This window comes from Stegostoma tigrinum, chromosome 11 (genome assembly GCF_030684315.1).
Source record: "Stegostoma tigrinum isolate sSteTig4 chromosome 11, sSteTig4.hap1, whole genome shotgun sequence".
Taxonomy (NCBI): domain Eukaryota; kingdom Metazoa; phylum Chordata; class Chondrichthyes; order Orectolobiformes; family Stegostomatidae; genus Stegostoma; species Stegostoma tigrinum.
Genome location: NC_081364.1, coordinates 7,501 through 30,826, shown reverse-complemented (window position 1 = coordinate 30,826; position 23,326 = coordinate 7,501). Strand labels below are relative to the sequence as shown.

General features: G+C 48.5%; 1 long non-coding RNA gene and 1 other non-coding gene across 2 annotated transcripts; both read left to right on the top strand.

Moving 5' to 3' along the window:
• The first annotated feature begins 5,662 nt into the window (after positions 1–5,662).
• Positions 5,663–5,853, top strand: LOC125450236 (U2 spliceosomal RNA). The gene has a single exon (XR_009446508.1). It is a non-coding gene; the product is annotated as a U2 spliceosomal RNA (small nuclear RNA).
• Positions 5,854–6,833: 980 nt separating this feature from the next.
• On the top strand, positions 6,834–17,796 carry LOC132210205 (uncharacterized). The gene is made up of 4 exons (XR_009446441.1): positions 6,834–7,400; positions 8,162–8,232; positions 11,279–11,464; positions 14,603–17,796. It is a non-coding gene; the product is annotated as an uncharacterized LOC132210205 (long non-coding RNA).
• Positions 17,797–23,326: the final 5,530 nt, after the last annotated feature.

Below are 23,326 nucleotides of genomic sequence, written 5' to 3'. Positions count from 1 at the left end.
CTCCTTCTGCAGTCGATGGGGGTCGATGTGACGGAGGACCTCCGCGAGGTGAGGGGCCAGCGAGCCTCGCTCTTCGCCGCGGAGGCCTCCCGGATAATCTTCCGGTCCAGGGTCCGCTCCGTGGAGCGGGACGAGACGTGCTCGTGTTTCTTCTTTCAGAAGGTGCACAAAGAGAGCTCTGTGCTTAGCTGGCTGAAGGAGGACGACGGCTCGGTGACGTCGTCTCGGCCCGACGTTTTGAGGATCAGCATGGCCTTTTATGCCAGACTGTATGACGCGAAGCCCACGGACAGCACGGCCTCCGAGTCGTTCCTGTCGTCTATCACGGAGGTCTCAGACGACGGCACGAGGGAGTGGCTGGATTAGCCGATATCCCTGGACGAGCTGACCAGAGCCCTCAAGTCCTTTGAGAGGAATAAGACTCGCGGGAGCGACGGCTTACCGGTCGAGCTGTATGCCGCTCTGTGGGACCTGATCGGCCAGGACCTGCTGGAGGTGTATGACAGTGCACTTCGGGCAGGGGAAATGTGTAAGCCCATGAGGAAGGGCATCATCGCCCTCGTTTACAAGAAGAAGGGGGAGAGGGAAGAAATTAAGAATTGGCGTCCCATTTCATTCTTGAACGTGTACTACAAAATCCTGGCCAAGGTCATAGCCAACTGGGTCAGGTCTGCCCTGAGTCGGTGATTCACCCTGGCCAAACCTGTGCTGTGCCAGGCAGGAAGATCGCTGAGAGCCTCGCGCTCATCAGGGACGCGATCGCCTACGTGCAGGACAGGAGGGTGGTCGTCAGCCTGGACCAGGAGCAGGCCTTCGACGGGGTCTCTCATGTTTACATGAGGGACGTCCTCTCCAAATTAGGGTTCGGGGAGGGCATCCGCAATTGGATCCGGCTGCTCTACACCAACATCGTTAGCGCAGTCTCGATCAACGGGTGGAAATCGGACAGTTTTCCTGTCAGATCTGGAGTCAGGCAGGGCTGCCCGCTCTCTCCTGCCTTGTTCGTGTGCTGTATGGAGCCCTTCGCCGCATCCATCAGGAAGGAGGTGAGGCCTGCAGGTCAAGACCTCCCTGTACATGGACGACGTTGCCGTCTTCTGCGCCGATCGCCGGTCGGTGAGAAGGCTGTTTGACATCTGTGGCCAGATTGAACTGGCCTCGGGTGCTAAAGTCAATAGGGGCAAGAGCGAGGCCATATTCTTCGGGAACTGGGACGACCGCTCCTTCATCCCCTTCACCGTCACGACAGACTACCTGAAGGTGCTGGGTGTTTGGTTCGGTGGAGCTGGGGCGTGCGCTAAGACTTGGGAGGAACGTATCGCCAAACTGAGGCAGAAGCCGGGCAGGTGGACGCTCCGGTCCCCCTCCGTCGCGGGTAAAACCCTGGTTGTCAGGTGCGAGGGGCTTTCGGTACTGTTGTATGTGGCGCAGGCCTGGCCTATTCCCCGGACCTGCGCCGCTGCGGTCACCCGGGCCATCTTCCCCTTCATTTAGGAGTCGAGGATGGACCGGGTCTGCAGGGACGCTGTACAAAGACCTGGAAAACGGGGGAAAGGACGTGCCGAACGCCACCCTCGCCCTGATGGCTACCTTTGTGTGCGGCTGCGTCAAGCTGTGCGTAGATCCTCAGTACGCAAACACCAAGTGTCACTACTTACTGAGGTTCTACCTGTCCCCGGTGTTGTGACGTATGGGCCTGGCCTCGTTGCCGCGGAACATTCCGAGTCGTTGTGTCAGGTTTGTTTTCGGAGACCCTCACGGACTTGATGCAATAACAAGACACAGAGTGCAGCGTCTCGTAAGTAATTCTCTCCGAGCAGTGGACAGTCCCTGCTTCTTATACTTTGCTAAGTGCATAATACATAAAACAGTTTCACATCTCACAATGACATGATACATGAAACAACTACTACAACAGACAAAGACAGGATACAAAACGATTATTACATCAAGAACATAAAAGACCAGGATACAGTATCTCTGATGAAGGGTCTAGGCCCGAAACGTCAGCTTTTGTGCTCCTGAGATGCTGCTGGGCCTGCTGTGTTCATCCAGCTCCACACTTTATTATCTTGGATTCTCCAGCATCTGCAGTTCCCATTATCACAGGATATAGTATGGATTGTTCGTGAAGTGACTGCTCATGACAGGGGGCGATTTCAAGTTGTTAACGTGACAGAATGTAATTTCAAGTTGCCGACGTGTCTGGCTTGAACAAGGTCAGTGCCCTGGCCCCTTTGTCAGAGACAGAAGTTAAATCCTTCAGGAGCCACACACCTTTACAAACGTTCCTCACTTAACCTTACTTGAAACAGTTTCCACATGCCCCCTGTGCAGGAAGATAAAGATTTGCACAGTTTAGCTCCAATTCTATTCAGACAGGAAGCTTAAGGCAGTGTCTGCTTGCCGATGTGTAGGAAGATAAGGAGTTACAAAGTTTTACACCTAATTCTAGTTGGGCAGGAAGTTTTAAGGCTGTGTCTGCATACCTATGTGTAGGCAGATAAAGCACGTTAATTTATAGAAGTATAGAAATCAGTGGGATGCTATCCCAATAACATCTCATTCCCTCCTTTTATCATTTCATGATAACCTATATCGGGGCCGAGAAGGGAGCTGCCAGCTTGTCAAATGCAAATCTGCAGCACGGGTTCAGGCATGCCATAAATGTACAGCAGACAGCTATGATAACTACTAGAACTAACCCATGTAGCAGGTATGAGCCCCAAGAACCGCCCATAAGCCAACCTAACAAGGCCTCCCCAGTTCGCGGACCCTGTCTGTACTGTTCCAACTGCCCCTGTATGGCTTGAATAGCCTGGGTAATGTTATAGGACTCGCCGGTGACACAGGGGTGACGCACTTGTCCCCTATAATAGTGCATACTCCTCCTCGCTGAGCCAGTTGATAGTCCACTGCGTGCCGGGTTTGCTGAGCACAGAGCCGAAGTTCGGCTAATTCTTGGTTGACTACCTCCAATGCCGTCATTGTGCTGTGTCCCAGGGCAGTGAGTCCACATACAAGGTAATTTCGATTTAATTTTTTTTTGTTTTGCGGCCACCACCGTGGGGAGCCTCCCAAGCTGACAGTTCCCAGGAAGCCGTATCCTAAGGAAGAGCCCAAGTCAATTGGGTTCTACCATGCAGCGCAAAACTCCCAGCTCAGGAAGCGTGTGACAATTTGCCATTGCGTTCGTGCTTGTTGGGGACAAGGGACTGTGAGGGGGTGCCAATGGTCCCAACAGTAGACAGCACCGGCAGAGTTGGAGTGGCAGTTGTGAAGGAGGAAAGCGAATCCCTTTTTAGCCCGGTAGCAGGTAATAGATTCACGTATTTCTTGATAGCTATGCCAGGAGGACTGAGTCTTATATGGATGGAAGTTTGCGGAGCTAAATGGAAATAACCCGTAGTCTGTTTCTACATGGGTGCCATTGCAATCCCCACAAGTCCACTGTATGCCCGGGGTCACAGTTATTGGCTTAGATTCTAAGCAGGGGCAGTTCAACAGTCCTCCTCTAGTAGTGCAAGTTCTCTTTTACGCACCGATGGGGCCAGGAAACATTATGGGGGTGATTAGTGACTGGAGCATGCACACAACAAGCCACAGTTCCATTAAAACAAAACTAGCTGTTGGGATTTGTACAGTTAGCCCCTTCCTTCCCATGTCTAGGTCTAGTGTCCCCACAATTAGAGGGGCTATTATCTACCAATTCCACACACTTACCCTGCACACCCCTCTCCCCTCGGCAAGGTTTACCAGAATACTCTACCTCATAAAGCTGACTAGGGTTCCAGGCTGGTGTTGCCACAAATCACGCTTCTACAGACCGTGCTAGCGGGTAACACGCTGTCTGATTCCCGTGCAGCTGGATGTGTGTTCTATAAAACAGATTGTCCTGCCGGCCATGCATGGGCAGAATAATACTCAGTCCAATGGTTAATTGCCAGCTGATGAGGAAATCCAAGCTCTCTGATGAAGGGCCTAGGCCCGAAACGTCAGTTTTTGAGCTCCTGAGATGCTGTTTGGCCTGCTGTGTTCATCCAGCTTCACACTTTGTTATCTTGGATTCTCCAGCATCTGCAGTTCCCATTATCTCTGAGGAAATCCATCATTTGCAGTCACTTAGGTGGATCCAGCGATTCTGTCCTTTAAGACCTGTCAGAGTCTGAAGAAGCACTTGATACGGTCCTTTCCACCTTGGTCCAAGCTTGGGACGATCCCGGTCCCGGACAAGTACAAAATCTCTGATCTGCGGCCACGAAGACCAATCCTGAATCTTGAGGTCTTGGTCCGGTGTCGGCGGAGGCGGTCCAAAGGCGCACCACCTGTGAATGGAGAAACTTTAAAGATGATGTTAGTTGCCGGAAGTACCTTTGCATTTCTTCTCCCATCACGTTTAGGTCAATTTGGTTGTGTGGGCTGGTATTGGCATCCCGTGGTGTTCTGCTGGGTCAGCCATAGACTATTTCTGCTGCTGAGAGCCCAGTAGTAGAGTGGGGTGTTATTCGTATGTGATACAAGGCTAGTGGAAAATCTTTAACCAATTAAGGCTGGTCTCTAATGTTTGCACGTGGTACAAGGCTGGGGGCAAAACCTTTAATTAGTTAAGGCCGGTCTCTTATCAACTTGGTCAATTTCGCTTTGTGTTCTGTTAGCTCTTTCCACTATCCCTGCCGCCCGGGGCTGGTAGGCACAGTGGAATTGCTGCTGGATGCGGAACGCCTCACACAGTTCCTTATTAATCTTTCTCACAAAGTGAGGACCATTGTCTGAACTAATTTGTCGAGGCACTCCAAACCTCGGTATTATTTCCGTTAATAATAGTTTTACTACGGATGAGGCTTTGTTGTTTGTCATTGGGAAAGCCTCTGTCCACCTACTGAATACATCTACAATGACAAGACAATATTTATAACAGTTTACATGCGGTAATTCAATAAAATGTAGCTGAGTGCATTCAAACGGTCCACCTGGCAAGGGTGTTTTTCCCGATGAGCATCTCACCCCATGACCAACAAGATGCTGTACGAGACCGGGCTGCCTCAGCCAGTCTTGGGTGTCACCAGGTACGGAGCATAATACCACTGATTCCCTCCTTGCCAAGGTGGGTGTCAGAATGCAGACAGTCCACAAACATAGGTAACAAAGTATCAGGTACACACACTCAGCCGACTGGGGCGACCCAAAGGCCATCGGACGCAGATTGTGAGCATCCATGCGCCTTCCAAATATTCTCATCAGAAGCAGGGGCGGCATCTGTGAAGGAAAAAAACAATGAACGTTTCGGGTCCAGTGACCCTTTGTCAGAACTGGTTCTTTGATTGAATGTCTCATTCTATGCGTGCAGCTGTGCACAGTTGGTTGCTGCCTTGTCACTGACGCCCTGCCAGACACGTGATAAGTGACGTTGGCTCAGTCCTGTTCCATCTGATTGGTGAAATACCAATGATCTACATGACTATGAAGCAGCGATTTACTGACAACGGCGGTGGGGGGCCGGGAAGCAACTGCTGTAAAGTGATCTTGGCTGTAGTTAGAAATCCCGGAAGGACTGCGGGAATAGTGAACTGTCAGCAGTGAAGTACAAGTCTTTGAAAATAATCAAGCTGGTTGAAAAGACGGAGGACAAACAGGACTTGACGCAGTCCGCGATATTGTAGTTATCGCTTCTCGGCCTTTTGGCTAAGATCAAGTGTAGTATCTGTTCTTATCAGTTTAATATCTGATATGTCCCTTATCTGGGGACCATATATTAAATTGATTTTTGGAGCAGGGAGATGGAATAGGGGCTTGCTCTGTCCACTCCATGCATCGACCTGGTATTGCAGTACTTCCAAGAACGGTGCACCCCTCATTTGCAAGTCTAAGAACAGAATGTTATTTTCAGGTATACATACATCCATGTCCTTTTCAGAAGCAGGGGCGTTTCCCCCTGTAAGTGCTGAACAGTGACTATGTCTGGCATACCCGTCTTGTCTGAAGGCGTGCGATTTGCCGCCTGCTTGTTCATAGAGGGTATAACAAAAATTTGGTCTGCAGCAGCCTGTTTCAGCACGAGTGTTGCCCTGAGTAACTATACAATTATCGGAGGCACGGGCAGCACATTTGATAATAGCCGTTCGTTTAGGGAGGAGGATTGCCTGCAGAAGGTTTTAAATAAATAATTAATAAAATGCAGAGAGAGTCTGGGAACAAGGGGTTAAATCCCTGAGCTACAGCGTCCAGGCGAGTGGAGTATTAGGCAACCGGTCATTATAATTCAAGTTTAAGGGGCCTACTGGAAACCTGTCAGTTTCAGTATGACGTATGCGTGTGTGTAAGTGATGTAGTGGATTGCGACAGGTACGTCCTTGATATCTGAAGAATGGCAGCACATACACAAGGGCAAGAAACAGGAACGTGGGGTTGAAACCACAATGAGATCAGCCATGATCTTAGTGAGTGGCAGAGCACATTTGCAAGGCTGAACAGCCTACTCCTGCTGTAAGTCCTTTGTTCACTATTGAGCAATAGCAGGGCGGGGGTGGGGGAGGTGTCAGTGAAGGCCTGTAACACAATCACTGCCGTAACAGAGCTGTACGGTACAAAGGAAAGTAATCAATTCAACAGCTGACAGATCAGACACACGCAGTAGAAATGCTACAGCACATAGTGGGGGTTCAGGATTGGCTGGCTTTAATCACGTGGCTTCATTGTAGCCCTGGTGTATGCAGAAGCAGCAGACGAGAGTAGGATGACTGTCCGCTTACAGGCAGTAAACAGTGAACACTGGGATGGGGCAGAGGATTGGGTTCAGAATAGGAGCATTCTCTCCCTCATCTTGTGGACTTAAAGGGAGCACCAAGGAGCGTAGACTGACCCATGGCAGCGATGGCGCTAGTGGTGGTGAGGCAGATCAACACACGTGGTAGGACAGCTTCAATACCCACTCTACATGATGATTGCTATCAGTTAGGAGGAAGGGCAACAGGGTGAAGAACACAGGAGGAATCTCTGCTCTGTGTCATGCCTCATTTGCACAGTGTCACAATATCCCATTTGCCAAACTGAACCAGGGAGGCAGTATGGGCACTAACATTGCTACGGTGTCCTGAACTTAGAGAGAGAGGCAGGAAGGGGAAAGAAAACTCTAGTTAGTTTAAAAAATTACCATGTGTGTGTACATCACCAGTCAACAACTAGTCAAGAATTATAGTGTAAATTGACCGAATTATACATGCTAAAAAATTAACCAAATTTACCACACACAAAAATCAGAAATTCTTTAAAAAAGGAGCTAATGTTTCGTGTCCAACGACCCTTCCTCAGAACTGGAATGGATGATGGACCCTAGGACCCAGCGGAGCCACAGCTGTGGGAGAAACCGCAGCCGGCAGTTTCAAGAGGTATTAGTTACCTGGGTAAGTGGTTGTGAATTTCAAAACAATGGCGCGTGCCGTTGATGGAACGGCGCACCCCTGCCTTAAAGCAGGGAGCGGGGGGCGGTGGCGGAATTTCATGGTGCTGGATGTCTCGAATGGTTTCTGGTCTATCCCGGTTCGGCAGTACAAATTCGCATTTACTTTAAAAGGACAACAGTACACGTGGAGTTGTCTGCCACAGGGTTTCCATAATAGCCCCAGCATTTTCCACCAGCGTATGGCAGACTGTTTAAAAGATTTCAGTGAGCCACACAGGCTTGTACAGCATTCTACTTGCATTCCCACTGGTCTGCCCTCCGCGTGCGACTGCTGCAAAAAATCACAGCAAAAGCTGGAGGAGCAACATCTCATCTTCGTACTGAGCACTTTGCTTCCGCACTTGGTAACACCTTCAGATTGTGACCCTACTCTCATTCCTTCCTTTTAGCTTTAGTTGTTGCATTCTCCATCACCATGTCCTTTCTCCCCTCCACCCATTCCCACGGGATTATTGGTTTCCTTCCCCCGCCCCAGTTTGGCAGTTGGACACTGCGTGGTCTGGCATTTTCACATTCCAACCACTGAATCTGCACTATCAGCAACCTTTCTCCCCCAGCACTCCAAACCCCCACATAATTGCATAAATACTGCCCCCTTCACACCACACGTCAGCTTGAGTCATCAAGACTCAAATGTTAGCTTGCTCTCTCTCCACGGATGTCGCCTGACCTGCTGTGATTTCCCGCATTTTCTGTTTTCAGGCAAGAGCATGACAGAAAGCAAGAGAAGTCTGGATTAAAGTGCTTTCATTTCAATGCAATAGGTCTGACAGGTGAGGCAAATTCAGGGCATGGATGGGTACATGCGACTAGGATATAATAACTGTTACGGGAATATGGCTGGTGGGAGGGACAGGGCTGGCAGCTCAATGTTCTGGGATATAGCTGCTATAGAAAGGATAGAAGGAGAAGCAAGAGCAGAAGGGGGACTTGTGTTTTTGATTAGGGAGAACATCACAGCAGCACTGAGAAGACAGTCTTGAGGATTCATCCACTGAGTATATATTGGTATATAGAATAATACGGCGCAGAACAGGCCCTTCGGCCCTCAATGTTGCGCCAACCTGTGAACTAAAGTTAAAGTCTCCCATAATGGCCGCCCTGTTCCTTTCACTCCTGCCCAGAATCGTTCTGCCAATCCTCTCTTCCACATCCCTGGAACTTTGCGGAGGCCTATAAAAAACTCCCAGCAGCGTGACCTCTCCTGTCCTGTTTCTGACCTCAGCCCATACCTCCACAGTAGATGAGTCCGCGTTGAAAGTTCTTTCAGCCACCGTTATACTGTCCTTGACTAACAAAGCCAACCGAGAAATTAAAAAAGGGAGATCACTTTGATAACATTGTTCTGTCTGCTCCTAAATATGTAAGGAGATCACTGATAGCTGCAAGAATATCAGGTTTGTAACCTTGTGGAATTCCCTACCACAGAAAGTTGTTGGCGCCAGTTCATTAGATATACTGAGAATGGAGCTGGACATGGCCCCTGGAGCTAAAGGCATCAAGAGGTATGGAAGACAAAGAGGGAGTGGGAGACTGAAAATCAGCCATGATCACGCTGGATGAGTCATAGAGGCCCAAAAGGGGCAAATGGCCTACTCCTGCAGTTATTTTCTACGGTTGCAATAGTACAGCATTTTAGTTTCTTAACATCACAGGGGCTGCCATAGCGCTAAGGGCTTGGATGGAGAGAAATTTGTTAAGTGTGTTCAGGGACAATCTTTCATGCATTATATACATGGCCCTACTGCAGGGCAAAACTTGACCTCCTGTTGGAAACTAAGGCAGGGCAAGTGACTGCGGTGTCAGCGAGGGAGCACTTTAGGATTAGTGACCATAATTCCACTAGTTTCTAAATAGCTATGGAAAAGGTTAGGTCTGGTCCACAAGTTAAAGTTCGAAACAGGGGTAAGGCCAATTTTGATGATCTAAGACAAGAACCTTCAAAATTTGATTGGGAGGGGGTTTTCTGTTTGCAGGCAAAGGCACGTCTGGTAGATGGGAGGCCTTCAAAAGTGAGTTAACGAGGGTCCAGTGCCAGCATGTTCATCTTGGAATGAAGGGTAATGCTGGCACTATTAGCGAACCCTGGACAGAGTTGGAGGCACGAGCCAAGAAAAACCAGGCATATGACATGCCGTAGGCACCTGGCATCAAGTGAATTCCTTGGAGGTGTATATAGAGGATGTCAGAATACACGCGAGAGGATACCGGAGGGCAGTCTGGGCCCTAGGTTATTTAGTTGAATTAATTAGGTTATTTGGCAATACGGCGAGGTCTTGATCATACGAGCCAGTGGGCTGAAGAATGGCAGTTGAAGTTTAATTGAGATAAAGCATGGTGTTATGTTTTGATCGGTCAAACCAGGGCAGGACTTGTACAGTCAATGGCAGGGCATGAGACAGTGTTAGAGAACAAAGATCTAGGGGTACAAGTTCATAGCTCCTTGAAAGTGGAATCACAGGTTGACAGGGTAGTGAAGAAGGAATACTTGATTTCATCGGTCAAAGCACTGAGTGTAGGAGTTGGGATGTCTCGTTTCAGCTGTAAAAGACGCTGGTATGGCTTCATTTGGACTGCTGGGTGCACTTCTTGTCACCTTACTGTAGAAAGGATCTAAATAGAGAGTGCAGTGAAAAAGCTACTAGGATACGACCTGGGATGGAAGGTTTGAGTGAGGAGGAGCGCCGAGGACTTACTTCCCTGGGGCGCAGGAAACTGAGGGGTGACCCGATAGTGATCCATAAAATCATGAGAAGCACAGGTGAGGCAGACTGCAAAAAGCTTTCCCCAAGGGAGGGTGAGGGTTACTAGGGTCATGGCCTTCAGTTGTGGTGATTCTGTTAGCCTGAGTCAACATGCCATCATGCGGTTGCATTGGCGTTGGTGTGGTAGGCCAGTGTGGGACTCTTGGCAACAGAGTTGCGATGGTCCCAGTGCACGACTGCTGGAATGGACTGTGATGTGGGGGCATTGCTGGGCCTGGAGCCTATTGTGGACACCCCCCCAACCCACCACCAATGTCATGAAAAAGGCAAATAGCTCAGGTAATTATCAGCCAGTGAACCTGGCATCAAATAGTGAGGAAGCTGTTGGAGAAGATATTGAGACACACGATTTATTGACATTTGGAAGCGTATGGACGTGTTAATCACAAACAGCTTGGCTTAATGCAGGGAAGGTCATGCCTCACAAACTTGATTGAGTTTTTCCAGAACGTGACAAGATTGATTGAGGGAAGGGCAGTGCATATTGTCTACGTGGACTTTAGTAAGGCATTTCATAAAGTGCCTCACGGCAGGCTGGTACAAAAAGGTAAAGTATCTTGGGATCCACGATGAGGTGGCTAGATTTATACCGAAGTGGCTTGGTCATAAAAAAGACAGTAGCGGTAAAAGGGTGCTTTTTCAGAATGGAGATCAGTAACTAGTGGTATTGAACAAAGAACAAAGAAGCCTACAGCACAAGAACAGGCCCTTCGGCCCTCCAAGCCTGCGCCAATCAAGATCCTCTGTCTAAACTGTCATCTATTTTCTAACGGTCTGTGTCCATTTGCTCCCTGCCCATCCATGTACCTGTCCAAATATATCTTAAAAGACGCTGACGTGTCTGCGTCTACCATCTGCGTCTGGCATTCTGCAGGGATCAGTGCTGGGACCTTTAAATCTTCTGACAGTACATTAGTAGTTAAACATAACCAGGAATAATGTTATTTTTGTCATTTTGAGAGTTCATTTAACAGTTTGTTATTAGTAGAGATGTATGTAATTAAGGGTGGTGCATGCTGCAACATTAGGCACAAACAACTTACTTTCTTTGCAGCCAGGTCGCAGCCTCGTGGATCCAGAGCCTCAGGGGTCGCAGCGGTCTTCGCGGCTGCCAAAATCCACTGACCCCTGGGGACAAGCAGGAGCCCTACAAGGGCCGCGGCGCAGGTACCGGAGCTCTTACTGGGCCATCAGGTAGAGGAGAGGAAGGTGCTTCCCTCACATTCCCAGGTTTTACCAGGTATGTGGGACGGGGGAACCCTTTGAGGGCTGGGTGACCCAGATACCCATTCTGAAGATGCCACACGCTTGCCCCATATTTACTCTTTTGGTAAAGAGAAAATGTGAAAACATGCAAAAATTAAAGAACAGTTTTGTCCCTCATGTTATCAGACTTTTGAATGGTCCACTCATGGGAGTTGATCTTTCTCTGCACCTTCTCTGTAGCAGTAACACTATATTCTGCGTTCTGTTCTATTACCTTGATGGTAATATTTGAAGTATGGTTTGACTGCTGAGCACTCAAAATGATACTTTTCACCTGTACCTCTGCACATGGGACAACAATAAATCAAACCAAAAGAAGGAATGCCTTAGAGATATTGACAACAGGAGGCCCATTACAATTGGTCCCAGCTTACTTTGTTACTCACTAAAATCACGGCAAAATTAACAGGAGGCAATGGCCTAGTAGTATTATCACTGGACTGTTAATCCAGAGACCCAGATAACGTTCTGGGGATCCGGGTTTGAATCCCGCCATGGCAGATGGTGGAATTTGAATTCTATAAAAATATCTGGAATTAACAATCTAATGATGACCGTGAATCCATTGCTAATTGTCGGGAAAAATCCATCCAATTCACTAATGTCCTTTAGGGAAGGAAACTGCCATCCTTACTTGGTCTAGCCTACACGTGACTCCAGACCCACAGCACTGTGGCTGGCTCTTCACGGCCCTCTGGGCAATTAGGGATGGGCAATAAATGCTGCCTAGCCAGCGATGCCCTCATCCTGTGAATGAATCATAAAAAAGGCTTAGCTCTCATCAGTTTATAATTGCAGGAAGGGTAATTACGATTCAGTAGGGCAAGAAGTCGGTAACATAAATTGGGAACAGATGCTGTCAGGGAATATCACCACAGAAATGTGGAGATTGTTTAAGGAATGCGTACTGCATGTGCTCGATGTGTTTGTCCCTAGTAGGCAGAGAAGATGCGGTCGAGTGAGGGTGCCATGTTACTCGAGAGAGGTCGAACGCCTGCGTAAGAGGATGGAGGAGGCTTATGTAATGTTTAGGAAAAGAGGAATGGAAAAGGCTCTAGAGGATTACAAGTTAGCCAGGAAGGAGCTGAAGGAGAGCTTTAAGGGGGCATGAGAAAACCTCGGTGGATAGGATCAAGGAAAACTCCAGGGCTTTTTAAACGTATGTGCAGGACAAGAGAATGACCAGAGAAAGGGTACGGCTGATCAAGGATTGTAAAGGCATTGTGTGCACGGAGCCTAAAGTGATAGGTGAGGTCCTTAATGAATACTTTTCTTCATTATTCACAACTAAGAGGGACGTAGTTGTAGAGGAGGACATTGTGAAACAGGCAGGTGGGCTAGAGGAGGTTGATGTTAGTAAAGAAGATGTGCTAGGAATTCTGAGAAAGTCGAAGATAGACAATTCCCCAGGCCATAAATCCTATGGGAAGCGAGGGACGTGATCGCAGGGCCCTTGGCGATGATCTTTTTGCCCTCACAGTCCGTGGGTATAGTGCCGGAAGATTGGAAAGAGGCAAAAGTCATTCCTTTGCTCTAAAGAAAAATAAAAAGGGAACAGGGATAACCCCAGAAATTACAGGCCAGTTAGTCTCACGTCAGTGGTGGGCAAATTATTGGAAAGGGCTCTGAGAGACAGGATTTAAGATTGCTCAGAAAGGCACAGTTTGATTTGTGACAGTCCACATGGATTTGTGAGGGGTAGATCATGCCTCACGAACCTTATTGAATTCTTTGAAGAGGTAACCAAACACGTAGATGAAAGTGGAGCAGTGGATGTGGTACACATGGATTTACGTAAGGTGTTTGATAAGCTTCCCCATGGTAGGCTCATGCAGAAAGTAAGGAGGCATGGGATAAGGGGAAAATGTGGCAGATTGGATTCAGAATTGGCTGACCCTTAAAAGACAAAGGGTGGTAGTGAAATGTTATTGGGATAACATCCCATTGATTTCTATATTCAATGAACAGGAACGGGTTAAGCAAGAAAGGCTGGAAAGGGGAAGACGAGACAAGAAACGGGGATTAGAGCGGCAGGCCGTGTTGACAGAGAGAGAATAAAAAAATCGGAGGTACCTCCTGAGATACCTGGCGTGCCGATGTTGCTCCAAATTAATGATACATATGAGCAAGAGGAGGAGGACCAGGGAAGGCACCCCTCTGCCCTGTCAGGATCACTACCCCCTCCACAACCCTACCCGTCCTTGGCCAAGACTGCCATCAGTCCCAACAATTGCCCGTAGCCCTGTCACCACCACCGTACGCTGACCAAACCAAACCTCCTGCTATAGAATCTCCCAGCCCTTCAGTAATCAGCCCACATGAGTCTCCTGACAAATCTGCAGCTTGTGCAGACCTCATCTCCTGTCGTACTAGGTCCAAAACTAAATAGAAAAACAGGACACAGAATACAGAACAGACTGCTAGTGGACTAAGGGAGGGAGGGCAGGATTCTTTTAAAACTCACAGGAGAAGCCTGAAAAAACATTCTCAGGTACACCCATCCAGAACTCCCCGTATGTTAAAAACCTTCTCCAGGCAATCCTCCTCCCTAAACAATTGGCTATTATCAAATGCACTGCCCACGCCCCCGATGATTCTGTAGTTACTCAGGGCAACACTCGTGCTGACCAGGCTGCCGCAGATCAAACTTTTATTGTGCCCTCTATGAAGAAGCAGGCGATAAATCGCACGCCTCCTTTGGACAAGACGGGCATGCCAGATATAGTCACTGTTCAGCACTTACAGGGGGAACGCCCCTGCTTCTGAAAAGGATATTTGGAAGGTGCATGGATGCTCGCAATCTGCGTCCTATGGCCTTTGGGTCGCCCCAGTCGGCTGAGTGTGCGTACCTGATACTTTGTTACCTATGTTTGTGGACTGTCTGCATTCTGACACCCACCTTGGCAAGGAGGGAATCAGTGGTATTCTGCTCCGTACCTGGTGACATCCAAGACTGGCTGAGGCAGCCCGATCTTGTATAGCATCATGTTGGTCATGGGGTGAGATGCTCATCGGGAAAAACACCTTTGCCAAGTGGACCGTTTGAATGCATTCAGCTGCATTTTATTGAATTATCGCACGTAAACTCCAAATCAATGTGTTTGTTGTACAGATGAGGAAGGACACCACTTTGATTGGACAACACATCCATCCTAGGACAAGCCAAACAGAGACACGCACGAGAATTCCTAGAAGCATGGCATTCCAACCGGAACTCCATCAACAAACACATTGATTTGGAGCCAATCTACCATCCCCTGAGAAAAAGAACAGGAAATGACATCACCAACGCAGGAAATGACATCACCAACCCAAGGAAACCTCACCGGATAAAATAGAAAGCGGGACATAACACCAGCGCTTCATCGGAGGCTCGCTGATGATGTTACCTAGAATGGTGACGAAACGTCTGAAAACTAACCTTCCAGCTCAGCGAGCAAACTTACATCCAGAACTTGTGTCCATTTTCAATCCAGTCCCATTTTTCCTTTTGGGAACACTCACTCTGCGTTGTTTGCAGATCATGATTTGTTGTCCCAGTGTCGAGGTGGCAGGCATGTACTTGAGGCTCTTGGCAGGACTGATTGGAAGCAGCTCTTTTGGCTGCCTGATCTGCCAGGGCATTGCCCTCAGCTTCCACGGTGCTGTTTTTGGTATGTGCTTTACATTTTAATATGGCCACTTTCCTGGGTAGCTGGAGAGCTTCCAGCAGGCCCTTGACTTCAGGTCTGTTCCTGATGGGGACCCTGCAGCATTTAGGCGTGTGCGCTGCTTCCATCGCTGGCCAAAGTTGAGGGCAACTCCAAAAGCATAGCGGGGGTCTGTGTAGATGTCAGCAGATTGAAGCCTGCAAAGTAGCACAGGATCAGATAAGGCCCGTAACTCTGTTTACTGCGCTGCGGGGTAGGTTACCCAATGCTATGACAGTGTGGAGTGTTGAAACAGCCCATCCAGCTTTCCTTATACCCTTCTCCACAAACAAAGATCAGTGTAAAGGACGAGATCTGGGTTTTGTAGAGTTTCATCCATCATTTGGCTACTGTCTTCCGATTCCTGCGTGATGGCATTGCGGTCAGGGCCATTTTCCTCTTCTCATGTCAGTAAAGACGTGAGTGTGGCTGGGTTGACTGGACTTGCATGAATTACGTGTAGATTCAGGCTTCCAGGACAGCTGTTGACTGGTTCCACTGAGCAGGATTCACTTGTCATACTCTGTTCAGAGATAGCAAAGTGTGCACAGCATGTGGACATTTAGCCGTTAATTTCTGCTCCAATCCCAGACTTGCGGCAACTTCTACTGCCATACACGTAGCTTGTACTGCTCCGAAAACACCTCCCCCGTCCAAGGGCTACATTGTCCAAATTCCCAGAGTAGTATTCAACTGTGTTCCCCCATGTCCCTGGGCCAATACTGCTGTCATATATCCCTTCTTCTCATGCACAACCATGAAGGATTTTCCCTTATTCGGCATCCCTAATGCTTGTACCAAACAGAGCGCTTTTTTCAGGTCATGGAAGGCTTCTTCCTGTTCCCTTGTTATTGCTGTCTGTTTGAGTCTTGTTTTCCCTTCAGGATGCCTGTTAGGGGCTGAGCTAGTTGGGTGTGTGAGTCAACCAGCACCGTTTGAAATTACATAGACCATCAAAGGCTCTCAACTGTGGAATAGTTGTGGGTTGTTCAGCAGCTTGTGTGGCTAAGAGTTCAATTCTAGGTGATCTCCCTCTTCCTGTGGGAGATTTTCTGCCCCAGGTAAACCACCGCTTTCGGGGCAATCTGGGCCTTGTCAATACCAACTTTGTGGCCTTTCTGCTGCAGGTGATTTAGGAGAACTTTAAGATCTAAGATCTGTCTTGTGTTGCCTTTCTGTTTCAGAAGCTGCCAGTATATCATCCATATACTGCATGATGACTCATTCGGTTGGTAGCGTTTGACAGCAGTGATTCTGTGAAGCCATGTGATACACAGTTGGGCTGTTGTGGAATCCCTGTGGAGATGGGTCCATATCTATTGTTGTTGCTAAAGAGTAAAGGCAAACCATGACTGTTCTTCAGGTGCTCTGGGCATTGACCAGAAGCTGTTACAGCCATATCTATAACTGAAAACCACTTGCATTCTGGTGTAAAGACACTAAATAATGTGGATGGGTCAGCTACCAGTGGGGCCTTTTGATCAAAGCACTGGTTAACTTTTCCATAGCCCACAGTCAGTCTTCATTCCCCACAGGCTATACTGGGCTGTTAGAGGTGCTGTGTACTTTTACAAGGACTCTCCTCTGTATTGTTTCTTCCACTTTCTTTGAATTATTGAGGGGTTTCCTGTGAGTGACATCGTGCTGGTGGGATAGAACAAAGAACAAAGAAACCTACAACACAGGAACAGGCCCTTCGGCCCTCCAAGCCTGCGCCGATCAAGATCCTCTGTCTCACCTGTCATCTATTTTCTAAGGGTCTGTGTCCACTTGCTCCCTGCCCATCCATGTACCTGTCCAAATATATCTTAAAAGACGCTAACATGTCTGCGTCTACCACCTCCGCTGGCAGCGCGTTCCAGGCGCCCACCATCCTCAGTGTAAAGAACTTTCCATGCCTATCTCCCTTAAACTTTCCTCCTCTCACTTTGAACTCATGACCCCTAGTAATTGAGTCCCCCACTCTGGGAAAAAGCTTCTTGCTATCCACCCTGTCTATACCCCTCATGATTTTGTAGACCTCAATCAGGTCCCCCCTCAATCTCCGTCTTTCTAATGAAAATAATCCTAATCTGTTCAACCTCACTTCACAGCTAGCACCCTCCATACCAGGCAACATCCTGGTGAACCTCCTCTGCGCCCTCTCCAAAGCATCCACATCCTTTTGGTAGTGTGGCGACCAGAACTGTACACAGTACTCTACATGTGGCCGAACTGAAGTCCTATACAACTGCAATATATACTGTTTGGTGCAAGGCAGGGGATATCCCTGTAAAGCTGGCACGTTCCACTTCTCGTAACTCACAATCAATCTTGTCTTTAGCCAAGATGGGGCGGTCTTTTAATTCTTCCCTGTGGAGGGATCTGATGGAAGAATGAGGCGGCCTATCATTGAAATGTAGGAATGGATGTAATCGATGAAGGATATCCATGTGGAACAGTGGCTGGGCTAAAGTCCCTCCCCATACGCAGGTTATCAATTCTTGGGGGGAAAATGTGGTGTTTAAAGACTTGGGTTGTTTTAAAAATTCAACCCTGTCAGCTCCTGCTCCTTCAGCTGCCTTTACTGCCCTGTCTAGTGGGAGCTTGGCTTCATATTTCCTGGGTAGGCATGTCTGCTCCTGTATCCAGCGTGCATGTGCCCCTTACCCCTTTGCCAGCACTTCTTGGACCAGTGGCCCTTCCCCCCCCACCCCCCACCCCCCACTCACAGATAACATTTTCCTGGGTGTCTGTCGTGGGTTTTTCCAGGGCTACTGGGTGTTTGTCCCACTGTCCTGTCTGTCGGACTCACACCTGAACCCTTGTATCCCAGTCTAGCTGTTGGGCTCAGTCAACAGCTTCTAGTGTTTGGTTCCCCTTTGATCCCAATCTGGTTGTGAGTTTCAGCATTTTGGCCAACTCCTGTTTAACTTTTCCTCATATTCAGGGGACTTCCTCAGAGACCTTTGACAAAGGTCACCTGCTGTCAAATCGGACAATATACCTGTAGACACTGTTTTATTGCTTCCAGCCAGCTGACAGCTCCTGCTTAAATTCCCAGAAGATGAGCACTGTCCCTTTTTGTCTGTCAAGAGTCCTTGTTCTCAAATGGCGTTCTAATGGCTACACACACAAGATGAGAAGCAACTCAGCTGCCAATTCACTAACTGATTCCAGACCCAGAAGAATGTGATTGACATTTAACTGCCCACTGGATAATTAGGGGTGGGTAATAAATGCTCGCCTGGTCAGGCCAGGGTTCTGGGTAGAACACATAGGATGGAGACAAGGAGACATTTCTTTACCCAAAAGAGTGGTAAACCTGTGGAATTCATTACCACAAGAAGTAGTTGATGCCAAAACATTGAATGTATTCAAGAGGTGACTAGATACAGCACTTGGGGCTGAATGAGATCAAAGGTAATGGGGAGAAAGCAGGAATAGACTATCCAGTTGGATAATCAACCATGATTGTGATGAACAGCAGAGCAGACTAGAAGGACCGAATGACCTCCGCCTATTTTATGATTCCATGACATCTGCATCCCATGTATGAGTTTTAAAGATCCCAAATGAATGAGTACGTGATCAATTCTGCTTTACTGGCACCTGCATTGTTATTGTTCCCTTCTCCTCTATTCAGTCACTGAGACATGAGACAGCAGGTACAACTGGGTCATTGGTCATCCATTGGTGCTGGTGTTTTTGAAAGGTCAGGAGATACAACTTCAATAAACTATACCGTCACAATTTCCAGCATTCTTACAGCTGAAATAATCACTGGGTATTCAGTGATAAATCCTTCCAGACATTTTGATAGCCTTTGCTGCAATGACGAGAGTGACAACACCTTTCTCTATGTGTGAGTGATAATGGGAATTGCAGACGCTGGAGAATCAAAGATAACAAAGTGTGAAGCTGGATGAACACAGCAGGCCAAGCAGCATCTCAGGAGAACAAAAGCTGAAGTTTCAGGCCTAGACCCTTCATAAGAGAGGGAGATGGGGAGAGGGACCTGGAATAAATAGGGAGAGAGGGGGAGGCGGACCGAAGATGGAGAGAAAAGAAGATAGGTAGAGAGGAGAGTATAGGTGAGGAAGTAGGGAGGAGATAGGTCAATCCAGGGAAGACGGACAGGTCAAGGAGGCGGGATGAGGTGGTCGGTAGGAAATGGAGGTGCAGCTTGAGGTGGGAGGAAGGGATGGGTGAGGGCAAGAACAGGTTAGGGAAGTGGAGAGAGGCTGGGCTGGTTTTGGGATGCAGTGGGGGTAGGGGACGAGCTGGGCTGGTTTTGTGATGCAGTGGGGGGAGGGGAAGAACTTGAAGCTTGTGAAGTCCACATTGATACCATTGGGCTGCAGCATTCCCAAGCGGAATATGAGTTGCTGTTTTTGCAACCTTCGGGTGGCATCGTTGTGGCACTGCAGGAGGCCCATGATGGACATGTCATCTGAGGAATGGGAGGGGTAGTTAGAATGGTTCGCAACTGGGAGGTGCAGTTGTTTATTGCAAACCGAGTGGAGGTGTTCTGCAAAGCAGTCCTCAAGCCTCCGCTTGTTTTCCCCAATGTCCAGGAAGCCACACCGGGTACAATGGATACAATATACCACATTGGCAGATGTGCAGGTGAACATCTGCTTGATATGGAAGGTCATCTTGGGGCCTGGGATAGGGGTGAGGAAGGAGGTGTGGGGGCAAGTGTAGCACTTCCTGCGCTTGCAGGGGAAGGTGTCGGGTGTGGTGGGGTTGGAGGGGAGTGTGGAGTGGACTAGGGAGTCGTGGAGAGAGTGGTCTCTCCGGAAGGCAGACAAGGGTGTGGATGGAAAAATGTCTTGGGTGGTGGGGTCGGATTGTAGATGGCGGAAGTGTTGGAGGATGATACGTTGTATCCGGAGGTTGGTGGGGTGGTATGTGAGAACGAGGGGCATCCTCTTGAGGCCATTGTGGCAGGGGTTGGGTGTGAGGGATGTGTTGCAGGAGACGCGGTCAAGGGCGTTCTCGACCACTGCGGGGGAAAGTTGCGGTCGTTGAAGAACGTGGACATCTAGGATGTGCAGGAGTGGAATGCCTCCTCGTGGGAGCAGATGTGGCAGAGGCAGAGGAATTGGGAATAGGGGGTGGAATTTTTGCAGGAGAGTGGGTGGGAGGAGGTGTATTCTAGGTAGCTGTGGGAGTCAGTGGGCTTGAAATGGACATCAGTTTCTAGCTGGTTACCTGAGATGGAGACTGAGAGGTCCAAGAAGGTGAGCGATATGTTGGAGATGGCCCAGGTGAACTTGAGGTTGGGATGGAAGGTGTTGGTGAAGTGGATGAACTGTTTGAGCTCCGCCTGGGAGCAAGAGGCAGTGCCGATACAGTCATCAATGTAACGGAGGAAGAGGTGGGGTTTGGGGCCTGTGTAGGTGCGGAAGAGGGACTGTTCCATGTAACCTACAAAGAGGCAGGCATAGCCTGGGCCCACGCGGGTACCCATGGCCACCCCCTTTGTCTGTCGGAAGTGGGAGGAATCGAAAGAGAAGTTGAGGGTGAGGACGAGTTTGGCTCGGCAGATGAGGGTGTCGGTGGAGGGGGACTGGTTGGGCCTGCGGGACAGGAAGAAGCGGAGGGCCTTGAGGCCATCTGCATGAGGAGTACAGGTGTATAGGGACTGGACGTCCATGGTGAAAATTAGGTGTTGGGGGCCAGGGAATTGGAAGTCCTGGAGGAGGTGGAGGGAGTGGGTGGTATCACGGACGTAGGTAGGGAGTTCCTGGACCAAAGGGGAGAAAATGGAGTCCAGATAGGTGGAGATGAGTTCGGTGGGGCAGGAACAGGCTGAGACAATGGTTCGACCAGGGCAGGCAGGTTTGTAGATTTTGGGAAGGAGATAGAAACGGGCCGTGCGAGGTTGGGGAACCAGCCAAGCCTGTCTCTGCTTGCCTAACCTGTTCTTCCTCTCACCCATCCCTTCCTCCCACCTCAAGCTGCACCTTCATTTCCTACCTACCACCTCATCCCGCCTCCTTGACCTGTCCGTCTTCCCTGGACTGACATATCCCCTCCCTACCTCCTCACCTATACCCTCCTCTCTACCTATTTTCTTTTCTCTCCATCTTCGGTCCGCCTCCCCCTCTCTCCCTATTTATTCCAGGTCCCTCTCCCCAACCCTCTCTCTGATGAAGGGTCTAGGCCCGAAATGTCAGCTTGTGTGCTCCTGAGATGCTGCTTGGCCTGCTGTGTTCACCCAGCTCCACACTTTGTTATCACCCTTCTCTATATCGTGTTTTAATTGTATTTCTGTCCTTAAAAGTGTTGTCACACTGATGCCTGAGATGGGTCTCAGCATCCAGTTCAGACAGATTAGAGAGAGACCACTTTGCATAAAAATGGCAGAAATGCCACTTTCCCCTGTACATCGAAACATACTCCACCAAGACCCTGGTGGCATCACTGTGCCCATTCTATGCAGTATAAGGCAGTCAGCTTCTCTATGCTGATCCTTTAGTTTGTTACCAGCTTAAATCTGTCAAAGCATATTCGTGCAATGTGTTGCTGGCAAATTCAATACTTAGCATTTGTTTGTAATCTCCAATTGTACTTGTGCTGCATGACCTGTTGGGGGCCATGTCTGAGATCAGACGAGAATCAACCACCTTGCTGTGGAACACAGGCTAGACCAGACAAAGTAAAAGTAATATCCCTAGAAGAGGGGTCATTCGTAAACCAGATTTTTTCTTCATTAAACAAAAAGTTTTGATTCAGGGCATAACCAATAAGATTAGTTTTCAGTTTCCCTGTGCTTGTGACAATAAATAAATGAAGCCAATTTCTACCAGCTGCCTTAATCAAATTTGAACCAGTATCCTGGACCAGAAGCCTGGGCGAAGACAGTCGCCACGTTGCAAACTTTTTTTGCATGGTGTATTGGTAATGGTAAAATATTTGCTGGAAAACCTCAGGAGGTCTGGCCGCCTCTGTAAAGAAAACCAGAGTTAATGTTTCCAGTCCAGTGACCCTTCCTCAGGAAACATTAACTGTGATTTTCTTCAGAGATACTGCCAGACCTGCTGAGCTTCTCCAGCATCTGCGGTGCTGTCAGTTTTTATTGTCTTATTTATGTCACTTTACAACCCCAGATTTTCTTTACAGTTTTACAGAGGGCAGATTAGTTTCCCTGCAGAAAGCAAGGCCCAGCTCCCCAGCCTCGTTCTTGGTTCTGGTCAGCTTTTAGACGCAAATGTCAGGAAGACGGATTTCAGGAGAAATTCAGTTCAAAGCAGAACACCATACGCCACGAGAAATAAAACTAGAATGTTCTTCTCCTGTTTAAAAAAAAGCTTTATCAGTAACAGGAGGGTCAGGCCAGTGGGGAAAGTCATGTGGGTGGGATGTCTTGTTGATTTTTTTAAAAACTGCATATTTAAGAGAGAGTGCAGACCAATCAAGCTCAGTTCATTACAGCATACTTGGGCCACACAAAGGGCCTCCATCTCAATAGAGGCCATCAAAATACTCACAAATTGTAGTCACTTCAATGCAGATAACATTTAAACTAATTATCAGAAGGTTATTCCACACCCAAACACACTGCAATTTAAATTATTAATTTAAAACAGGATCAATTCAATGAATTCCTGAATTTTCCCGATTGTTTCTGTATTACTTATCACACTCAGGTCATGCAGGAGTGCAAACACGAGGCCATTTAGCCAAATACACCGACACATGCTTTATCTTTGAAGGCCCGGCAACATTTAACTGATACAAGTCCACACGATCACTTCCTTTTTGTATGAAATTTCTCCTTGCGATGTTCTGCTTTATTACAGCAAGCGTCACTGAGCCATCCCTACCGTACCCCTCCCCAGCACCTGTAGGCCACCCCCAGACTCTCTCTGGTCGGTTAGTTAGCTCGTAATGTTTGATTTTATGTTCTCTTTCTGGCGCAGATAACAGCTTCCCTCAGCCCATCCCCACATCGGCTCTCCAGTGCCGTTAGCCTCCTCCTGCTCCCCTAACTTACTCAGTTGGCTTGCTTTCCCTCTCTCTCTGGTGACCGGACAGAGTTTCATCTCTCTTTCACATGGAGCGGGAGTTGCCATGGAGACAGGATGGGACCATTGGATTTTGCGGTAAAGTTAAAGTCAGGAGCGGGAAAATCGACAAGAGGGCGGAGGGGAGACAAG